General features: G+C 37.4%; 1 pseudogene; it reads left to right on the top strand.

Annotated features, from left to right (window-relative positions):
- Nucleotides 1-5,362: 5,362 nt before the first annotated feature.
- LOC118916557 (protein GOLM2-like) lies at nt 5,363-6,881 on the top strand (annotated as a pseudogene).
- Nucleotides 6,882-9,329: the final 2,448 nt, after the last annotated feature.

The following is a 9,329-nucleotide window of genomic DNA, read 5'->3' as shown; positions in this document are numbered from 1 at the left end:
CAGGAAGTGGGAGGGGTACTTCAGCTAGACGCTTGCTTACATTCTACACATTCTGTCTAAGCTGTTCTCAGGGAATGAGGGGAGTGAGAATATAGAATACAGACTGGCCCAAACCAGCGAGTTCCAACATGGAGGAGAAATTGCCCCAAACTTCACCACAAAATGCATTGCACACCCATTAACAAAGTAAAATCACACCCCTTCGTTATTAACATAGTAAAAATCACACCTCCCTGGGCCATGACAGTTCTGATGAAAAATAAATATAGCCAAACTCCCCTCGCCCAGTGATGAGGGTGGAACTAGCCCAAACCCCCAAAAAACTCCACGGGTTCCCTTTGAAACCTAATCTCTCTTAGTGAATATTCACCTCCTTTTACATTAAAAAGACTTCTTATTGTGTCTTCATTGCGACTCCTTCTGGAGTTGTCTGCTCCAAACTCGCGGTATGTACCTTGTCTTTCCCTGAACTCTTTCTCTCCAAGAGAACTCTTAGTGTCCATTCTTGAGTTCTTTCTTGCAACAAGACTGAGCACCTCAACATCAGCACTCTCGGGAAGACTCATGACAGAAGATGATCAGCAAAAAAAAAAAAAACTCCAACAAAGATCCACGCACTGTCACAGGTGTAGATGCACTCATCCCACCAGTTCCTGGACCTGCCATGGGAATGATGAAGGAGATATCTAAGCTGGCCTGTGCATACAGTAAAACAAAAATTGGACTGGATCTATACTGTTGGAACTCAACCAAGAATTAGGAGAAGTGCAAATTGTAGCACTCCAAAATCTTACAACCACAGACTATTTATCGTTAAAAGAACATATGGGATATGAACAGTCCCCAGGAATGGGTTGTTCTAGTTTATCTGAAATCTCTCAGACTGTTTAAGTTCAGTCGGACAATATCCACCATATCATAGATAAGTTTTCACAAATGCCTAAGGTGCCTAATTGGTTTTCTTGGTTTCACTGGAGATGGCTGGTAATTACAGGTATGCTTTGGTTAGGTAACTATATTCCTATTATGTTAATGTGTGTGCACAATTTAATTAGTAGTTTAAAACCTATCCATGCTGAAGTTACTCTACAAGAAGATATGTCAAAGAAATAATCAATCTTCCCAGGTTTTCCTCTGCCTGCTACTTCTATAGCTTTTCTTCTTCCTACCTAATCACAACCTTTAAATAGAACTCGTGCCACATGTCGAATTTACCGAGTATCATAATTCTTCCAAGTGGTAAAGACACCTCAAGACAAATGCTGGGCATAGAAGCCACAGGGCATAAATATGCAAAGAAGTAAAAAGCTAACCTTTTCAAACAATAAGGCTTCTCTCTCACTTACCAACTTAACATTTCCCTGTATGGCCCCGGAAGATGACTGGTTAGCCAGAGACGGGTAAGATTCCTCAAGGGAGGAACAACCTAAGACAGGCACAGTCGCAGGGGGCCATGTGGTGAGAAAATGGGGAGCAGCAGAGGTGAGGCTTAGAACCTCCCCCCTCATGTTCTGAGAGAAATCTTCTGCATCCGTGGATGTTTATTGCCCCCGTCTAGCTCGGATTAACACATAGTCTACAGGCACACACCTGATCATCTACATTTGCTCTCTTACAACACTAAACTCTGTTTTCTACCTTTATCTCGTATCTACCTACTTCAGCATTTTATTAAAAATAATAATAATAGAGAAATGTGGTATCCACATATAAATCAAGTTTAAAAATCAAATGAGTATTCATATTTGAACTGACTGTGTATAGTTCATAATGCATGAACAAAACCGAAAGCTTCTGTGATGACTGCCCTTGTACTGTTCACCATGTAACTTATTCACTATGTAAGAATTTGTGCTCCATGTAAGAATTTGTTCGTTATGCATCAGAAGATTGGAGACTGACGAAAATTAGGCTTGGGGTGGATTAATGATTGTGCATTGAGTATTGACCCCCTATACAGAAATTTATTGTGGTTAACAACTATTTGATCAATAAATATGAGAGAAGCCCTCACAAAATATATATATACATATATATATATATAAACACACTTCCAATTGTAAAATAAATAAGTAACCGGGATGTAATGTATAGCATAAGGAATATAGTCAAAATATTGTAACAACCTGGTATGGTGATACCTGGTACCTAGAATTATCATGTATATAAATGTTGAATCACTGTGTTGTACACCTGAAACTAATGTAATGCAATACTATTGTCAACTACCCTTCAATAATAAAAAAAAAAAAAAAAAAAAAAAAAAAAAAGACTGAGCACCTAATCCGGTAACAATCTGACAACTAGGTTAGAATTAGAGGTTTTCTCAGAGACCCTGCTTGGTAGTGCTTGAACTACCCCAGCCCTAATGCTCCATCTCACTAGTCCAGGAGAATTGCCTGCAGTTCTCAGTGCTGATCTGCCTTCCCCGCAAATGCCCAGAGCATATCTTCTCTAATCTCAGATCTCTGCATTTACCTATGTCCCCCTCAGGTACTCATTAGCATCTAAACACTGTCTTCCCTTCCAGTCAAATCCTTCCCTAGGCCAGCCTGGCTCTTTATTTTACTTTTCATTCATTTTTCACAGTATAAGCTTTATAATATGGTTCCTTTAAGTCTTGTTTGAAATTCTTAATAGCCATTACATTGCTTAAAAAATGCTTGCTTTGAAAATCTAAATTATTGACTTTCAAAATGGCTCTTCTAAGTTTCTAGATCATATTTTGAGACTATATAGCAATCATTTTTGTGTTATGTAATCTTGTCACAAAAATGTGAATGCCTCTAATTATATAAGGATATTACTAAATCTATCAGATTAGGTCATACGTAGTACATAGTATGCTACTCTAAAAAACACTCTAAAAATCAGAAGCTTATAAAAAGCAGAAGTTCATTTCCTTTTACCAGTTCATTTTCACTATGGAACAGTGGTTATCTCAGCATCATCTAATTTAGAGGATAAATGACAAAAACTTCTATCTTGAATATTTCTATTCATTATAGAGAAGAGACATCTACACCTGATTCTTAAAGCATCATCCCCAGAGTAACTCACATCATGTCTTTCTGCATCTTATTGCAAACGGTGGTCATATGCTATTTCTGAAATGAACATGGAGAAATTGCAAAGTTTTTCCATTTAGAAGTGTGATGGAAGGAGGGAATATGGAATGTTTCCAAATGGTCACATACATGGAAGGCAGGTTAAACTTGTGCTGCAAAATTTTTTATCACTAATATCTATGTGGGTAAAATTGCAATATTTCCAGAATCTCTCACCTGGCCTTAGTGCATCTCCATATCAATAGGTGTTCCCAAGGGGTGAGAAGTAGTCCATCCCATACCAGTAGGTGATTACAAGGGGAAATGAGTGCATATCTGGACTAGAGAGACTGGGTTGGGCCTCTTGCAGCCCCGTCATGAGAGACACAGGAGAGCAGAAGTGGATGACTGCTTGTAAGCAATAAATGGGTTTCTCCCACTTTATTTCTGCCTTTTCTGTTTTCTATTTCAAGGGTAATTTGCCCCAGGCTGGGAGACAGATTATCCCCCCAGAGATACAATCTGTTAATAAGTATGTGAATATTTGTCAACAATGGTACAGAACTTTTTTATATCTATTAATTTAATGAATTCTCACCGTGATTTCATGAGTAAATTTTCCTTGAACACACAACTTCTACTGACAGTTCTTGTATGAACCCAAACCTGTGATATCTGGTTCTGTGCTTCTTGACATTACTCTACCACTCATATTTATGAAAAATGAATGGCTAAAAACTGCTTCATATTTATAACACATTGCATGTGTAGTGGTCCTTCTAGCTTTTCATTTACAAAATCAATTAATTCATAGATTAATTCAGCAAATACGAACTGAGTGTTTAAGTGTGTCAAAAAAATCCTCTAGGACATGTCACTGAATAAAACAAACATGTGACCGGCCATTATGACAGATACAAACATCTGGCTTGCATATGTCTAGTGGTAATATAGAAACATCACTAGGGTGATGAGGAATTTCCAAATATAGTTACAGAAATATAAGTGGTGGGACCTGTTTTCATCTGTGACCTTAGGGAAAACCATACTGAGAACCCACTTTTGAACTGAGATCTTCAATGTGAGTGGACAGTCCATTCCCAAAAAGCACTGAGCTAAAATGCATCATATTCTTCCCCATTACCAGGTAATCAGGCATTTGTTTCATCTTTAACTCCACCATCACCCAGTGCCCTGTTGCAAACTAAGAAATGCTCAAAGTTTTCCATTCTCTGACAACTAAAGTACAAATGTAGTTGTTGCACACATTCTCAAGTGGTTTTGTGACCACACAGTTTATCAAAAAGCATTGAGGTATACATGTTCCTGAAAGATGGTGAGATCTGCAGAAAGAGCATAAATATACTTTGAAGCTCTGAATGTGATGACATTCCTCCCACCTCCCTCAACTTCTGTTCCTCTTGTGTAATTCTGGTTGAACACAGGCGGTTCTGAAGAGCTTGCAGTCAGTGAACTAGTGCACTTTGTGGCCTGTGGTAAAATTGCTCTTCATCAAGTCAGTTCCTTTTGAACTTAGCTTGCACAGCTGTCCTTGATTCATCACAGCTGTCATTCTCAATATGGTAAAAACAGTGTCCATCATTATAGTCTGTATAGGCTTGTGGGCTTCGTTTTCCTGTTCACAGCAAAAGATAGATGTAAAAAGTGATACAAATTTTTGTCTCAATGTGACCTAGACATTTGGCTGTATTTTAAAATAGCATACTTTAAATATAGCATGTAAATATAAAAATCACATATTTTAATTCAAAATACCATACAAGGGTTATTTCTCCATCTAAGCAACTGTGCATATAATGTTTTTCCCCTCTAAATTGAAGTTTGCTTTTTACTTTCAGTATTCTATAATGTGCATTTTATTACACATTTATTAAAAATGCTTTGCACAATTATTATTTTATAGTTGACCCTGGTAATACAGTAACAACTATGTAAGAAGCAGTTTGCCTCACAGAGTTTTAGGATAATATAATGATTATAGACACATTTTAATTTTAACAAAATTCTTCCCACAAATGATGAATAATAGCATATTGCCGATAAAAACCTTGGGATTCTAATTTAACAATACAAAGGAAGAAAAAAATGAAAGGACACCTGTTATGTACAAATATTTATGTATTTGTGTTACGAAAATATTTTTCTGTCTCCTAATACTGAACCAAGAATTTAAACAACTCATAAAAATTGTTACACCAGCTTTTCTCCACCCCCAGCCCTGAGGTGTCACACAGGGGCAGTCGCTGGGTGGCCCTGCTTCCACTCTGCCTGAGGTCTGGTTCAAAGCACGTAGAATGAGCTTCTGCCGGATGTGAGGATGGGGGCGGGGAGGAGCCTGTGGCGTTCGGCTGCCCCTTCTCCTGCTAGCAGGCAGGCAATGGCTGGCCTCTTTCAGTGGGTGCTGGGCCACATCTGCAGGCAACTCAGCAGCCGAGGTTTTAGCTTGCGGGTGTCTGTGGTGAGACCCTCGGGCACAGCCTGGTTCAGCCCCACAGGGGGTTTCTGGGCCAACCGGTGGGCAGGCTGCCTTCCCGCTTCGTGTTGGCGGTGAGGCTGGTGGTGGTCTGGTCCTCGCCCTCAACTACTGGAACATTGCCTCCCGCCACGTCCTGCTTCAGGAGGAGGTGGCCAAGCTTCAAGGCCAGGTCCAGTGCACCGGTAAGGCCCCAGGCGCCTGCAGAAGCGCAGTTCGAAAGGCCTGCTCTCCGTGGACTAGATTACAAACAGATGGACCACGAAGGAGGTGACTGCGGCCGCATTAGCACCAGACTTCAGGCCAAGGAGGGCCTGGGGGAGAGATGCGAGGATGACCAGATTAAACTACAGAGCAACATAACATACCACAAGGCAGACGTGCATCATTTCAAGGAGCAACTTGCTGAGCTTTGTCCCGAGTTCCTTCGACAAGAAGACCAGCTTCAAGACTGTAGGAAGAACACCACTTACCTTGTGAAGAGGTTAGAATATGAGAGTTTTCAGTGTGGACAGCAGATTAAGGAATTAAGAGCACAGCATGAATAAAATTATTAAAGTTAGCAGATCAGTTTTTGCACTAAAAAAGCAAGAGTCCCACAAGTTCAAATAAAAAGATGGAAATGAATTGGGTAATAATATACGTGGTACTTAAAAACATTCCAAAAGTAGCTGAGAATGCTCCAGATAAGAATGAAGAACCCTCAGGTCACCATGTTCAATGGGAAAGAACAAATCAAACGAGGTGATGATTCAGGAATGCCTGGAATAGAAGAGAATGATCTTGCAAAAGTTGAAGATCTTCCCACTGCTTTCAAGAAATCCCCTATTTCCATTTCTCAATATGAAAGTCATCAGGAAATCTCCCATCTTCCAAATGGACAGCCTCCCACAGGCTCATGTAAACCACGATGGAAATCCTGAAACTGTGCAACAGAACCCTTCCAATCCTCTTCAGCATTTAATTCCAGGCCCAAACTTGGAGAATGTACCCAGAATTCAAGCAGGTATATTAAGTCAGGCTGCCAAAGATAGAACTGGTGATTTCCATAAATTGAATCAAAGCTGGTACTTGGATGAGAACGAATCTCCTGTTGATTTGTGGTATGGCTCTAAACCCTCAGATTATAGCGGGGATGATGGTAAGGTAGGTGATTATGAGGCAGACAAGCAGACTGAGCTGCCTTACAGTGGGAAGAAGATGGTGATGGTGGAGAGGAAGATGTCCGAGATGATGAAGGAGGAGATCTTCAAATAGGCCCTGAAGCCTATGGAAAGCAATGTTTCAATGACGTCCTTTCAGCCCTTAAGGAAAACGTCAGAAAACCTGAAGTGCTGTAAAATGGGATCATTTCTACTTTGCTTTTGAGTTTTCTTGTAAAGATCAGTTACATCGGTTGTAAAGATACAGTGAGGGAGAGGTAAGAAAAATTTTAATGAAGAAATGTCCCCATGTGTTTTTCATGTTGTATTATTAAAGCAGATACTTTTTTGGTTATGTTGGAATTTAGCCAAAAACAGAATAAGCAAAACTGTAACCTGTGCATTTAAAGCAAACTAATGAATATTTTCATTTTATTGACTCTCTTTCCACAAATGGACAAATGGGAAAAAAGTGGTTGTACAGTTTCTATGTTGAACATGGTATAACTAGAGTGTGAACAGTTATTCAGCTGAAAAATTTTTTATAAATAATATATTCTTGTTAACCCAACAGGTGTTCTGTTCCATTTACCCCTTATCCCCTGCTCTTCATGGAGTTTTATCTAGAATAGTAACATAAAAGAGGGGAACCTGGAAGCCAAACACTGGGCAGCATGTGTGCAAAATCACTTCCCTGTACTTCTGTTTTACCTGAGTGCTGGTGTGTTTTGGCAGATAAGCTTTCAGCTGAGGTCTGATGGAAGCTGAGATAACCTGCCAAGACATAACAATATTTGTGGGTCAAACCTTACTTAGTTCATGAAATTATTAAATGCGCGATTGATAACATATTTTCAATTTTTCTTTTTCCACATAATGCCAATACTGTTTAACGATAACCAACATTGACTAAAATTTTAATAATTTCAGAGTTTAAGTTAGCAAAGATATTCATGATTTAAATGCCAATTCTAGAAGAAGCTCAAACAACCTTGAATCTGCAATCAGTATTTCAAAGCTTCTCTGCTTGTTTTAGTGATCTTATTTGACTAAACATTTTCAGAAGTACTAAATAAGGAGTTTGAAATATTTTTATTAATGCACAGATAAATAGAAGTACAGTCAGGTCTACAGCCATTTTATTAAAATAGCTTAAAAGTTTGTAATAGAGAGGAAGAATCTTTGCAATTACTTAATATGTTAGTTAAGAACCCATAATCCTTATATTTGCTAGACTTGCAAATTATTTTAAATGCATCTTTTTACATCGTGCAGTAGAATGCATAAGCTAGCTAATCTTTGTTTTCTGATTTAAAGCAGTTTTTTAAGGAGATATTTAAGATTGTTAACTCTTTTTCAAAAGGGCTGCTGTTGATTGCACATAAACATAAAATGCTTTTTATTTCCACTGTATTTAGGTTCTAGTCAAAATTCAAACCCACAGAGGTAAAAAATAGGTTGCTCACTTATTGGAGGTGCAAAAATTCTTAAAGACTTCATTTTGAAATGATTAGTAGTGATTTAGTGAAATTGTTATGTCTACCATATCAAAGTAAGCAATTCAAGCCTCTATGGAGTCAGGTTTACAATGAAAAGGTATGATAGTTTGAACAAAGTTTTTAAAAATGGAGTTGAAAGGAATAGTGCACCTTTTGGGGGTTAGGATGGGAAGATGAAACTAAAACATACTCCTAGTAAAATGCAAAAGTTACCATCTCATCCTGGTAATCATATCTCACTGTTCTTCCAATATGCCTTTTCTGATGTCACCTTAAACTTTTCAGTGTAGATGCCCATTAAGAGCAAGTGAACTTAAGTGTTTATATTTAAACAAATTTCTTATTTTATGAGCAGCTAATAGGACCCTATCATTGACAGTTATGTTGATTTTTACAAAGTATTTTGCTAAAAATAAAGCTAAGTTATGAACATTTATGTATGGTATCCATATTATATGTTCCTTTTTTTAAAAAAAGGTCAATAGGTGATATGTATTTAAAATGCCAAGTGACTTCTATTTATACCCTGTTTACTTACTTACTTAATGATTTCAGAATTATGAACCTGTTCTAAAAAATGTATAACAACTCCCTCATATCTGGTTTATTAAGCAGAGGAGAAAGCCAAAATATAAATAGAAACAAAATAACCTATAGCAAAATGGATATATACAATAGGATGAAAATTGATATTTAATGTAATGATTTGCTTACTATAGCTACTATTTATATATCTTATAATTAATCTTATTATTCTTGTTTATAATTTCTCCTATTACTCCATATATAAGTACTTACATTTAGTAATATATAATATGTTGATTAGTGATTCATCTTAATATTTTTGTTGAGGGTTAATTGATATACAGTTAACTGTTTTTTTTGAAAGTATACAAATTGATAATTGTATAAGTGCCTGAAATGAATATTGCAATTAAAGTAATGAATATATCCACCAACACCAAGAGTATCCTCTTTTGTAATCTATACAGACCACTCCTACCTCTCTTTCCTTCAACGACTGATCTAGTTTCTGTCTTTATAGATCATATTGCATTTTTTTAAGAATTTTATATAGATGAAATCTTACAACATATATTTAATTTTGTCTGATTTCTTTTACTCAGCTTGCTTTTGTTTTCAGATT

Source organism: Manis pentadactyla, chromosome 17, assembly GCF_030020395.1.
Source record: "Manis pentadactyla isolate mManPen7 chromosome 17, mManPen7.hap1, whole genome shotgun sequence".
In the NCBI taxonomy this organism is placed as follows: Eukaryota; Metazoa; Chordata; class Mammalia; order Pholidota; family Manidae; genus Manis; species Manis pentadactyla.
The sequence above is the reverse complement of the archived record's forward strand: the minus strand, read 5'-3'. Positions and strand labels throughout refer to the sequence as shown.